This window comes from Mus caroli, chromosome 5 (genome assembly GCF_900094665.2).
Source record: "Mus caroli chromosome 5, CAROLI_EIJ_v1.1, whole genome shotgun sequence".
NCBI lineage: Eukaryota > Metazoa > Chordata > Mammalia > Rodentia > Muridae > Mus > Mus caroli.
Window position 1 is genome coordinate 93,359,942 of NC_034574.1, and position 2,229 is coordinate 93,362,170.

Here is a 2,229-nt window from a genome sequence, read left to right on the forward strand (position 1 = left end):
ACTCACTTTGTAGACCAGGCTGGCCTCGAACTCAGAAATCCGCCTGCCTCTGCCTCCCGAGTGCTGGGATTAAAGGCGTGCGCCACCATGCCCGGCTCGTGAGCAGATCTTTTAACATGTTTCTCAAAACTTATGTTTTTGAGACAGGATATCATTATTAGCATTGGCCAGCCTAGAGCTTGCTGTGTAGACAAGGCTGCCTCTGCCTCCTGAGTATTGGGAGTAAAGGTGTGTGTCCATCTAAACCTGTTTAACAGCACATAAAGCATCCTTGTCTCACTCTTCCACAATCTCACACATACTCAATGTCAGGCCCTTTTAAAACCTGCTTAAATAACCACGCAGAGTAACTGAGACATTGACTCTCTATAAATAAAAAGCTTGGGTTGACAGTTTACAATCCTGGGTGAGGGTGGGGAGTGGGGAAGACAGCTCAGTGGATAATAAATAGCACTGGCTGGTCTTCCAAAGGCTTCCACATGTTGGCTCACAACCATCTGTAACTCCAGTCCAGGGGATCTGATGAGCTCTTCTGGCCCTTGAGGGGACCAGGCACATACAGGGTACATACGTGCAGATAAAACACCCATACACATAAAATAAATACAAAGCATTAAAGAGGATAATACCGGGGCCAGGAGATGGGTCTGCGGGATGTGCTTGCTTTGCAGGAGACATAATGTTGCGGTGCACTGTGTAACTCAAGTGCTGACTTCTGTGCCTCTGTATCTGGTTGCTACCTTTATTATTCTAAGTGTCCTCTGTAAGCATTGCTCCCCATTTATTCTATGAATTGTCAATAAAAGCTGGTTAGCCAGTGACTGAGCAGGGGAGAGAATAAGGCAGGACTTCCTCTGAGCCAGAGGAAGGGGGAGCAGGAGAAAGGACCCGAGGACTAGCCAGGGGAGAGTCAGGAAAGCACTAGCAAACAGCTCAAGCAGAGAAAGCCATAAAATGCAAGAATCTCAGGGACTCTGGCTAGGAGGTAGCCATGCTGGCACAGAGGATTACAATGCAGTAATAACTGCTCAGTTATTGTGCCTTTAAAACGTGCTGAAAAAAATATAGTGGTCCAGTCTCAATTATTTGCTAGCTAGCCAGGCTAATTGAAAAACTAGAAACCCTTACTAAATCACTTATTTAAAAAGCCACTAACAGTTTGCAAATCTGATGATCTGAGTTCAGACCGCTGGAAGCTCTGAAAGGCTGGACTTGGTCGAATGCATCTGTAATCCTCTCATGGCTACTACACAATGGCAGGAGGTACAGAAGTCACTGGGAGCTCTTGGGCCTGCCAGCCTGGGGCATGTGGCACCACAGAGAAACAAGAAGACCCTTCTTCACAGGCAGAAGGCAAGAAGCAACTCTTGAAAAGTTATCATCCGACCTTCACACACACACACACACACACACACCTGCACACACAATATATGCAGCCACACATCATATACATAAACACAATATGCACAGTCTAGTGGACACATTATACCCACAGACAAATCTTCTACAGTCACAGACATCCTAAACAACATACACATAGTCACACAGAATTCACACAGACAAAATATATACGTACAGCCACACATACAGACACAACATAAACATAGTATAACAGACACACATTATACATAGACACATCATATACAGACATATATATCATACACATAGAAACACAATCAGAACCAACATATACACAGACCCAGATATGTATATTCTCACATATCATATAATATATCATATAGTCACAGACACATCATATATATAATCTCACATCATATAGATATACATCATACACATTTAGTCACACAGACACACACTCAGATATTGATGAAATGTCTATAAAGCCTAGAGTATAATTTTGCTTTAATGTGAAAACTTAGGCTTTAATGGTCTGAAAATTCAGAAAAAAAATATCAAATGCCATAAAGTCCTCTTATCCTGGGGTACCCTGAACTAAAAACAGTAGTGGGACAAAGGCAAGCCTCATGCCAGGAAAACCTTCGCTATGTTGCAGAGGAGCTGGGAATGCAGAGCGCAGGTGATTATATAGTCCACGGTCAAGCCCCCGGGCTTTGAAACGCTCCTTCTAAGAATTATAATCAGGAGGATACTTACTTGACGACTCCTAGGAAAGTCCAATGTTCAGCAGAAAACAGGCAGAAGCCTTTAACTTCTGCTACATCTGGGGTCTGCTCGGTTTTGTGAAATGAGAAACGCATTCAGTAAATA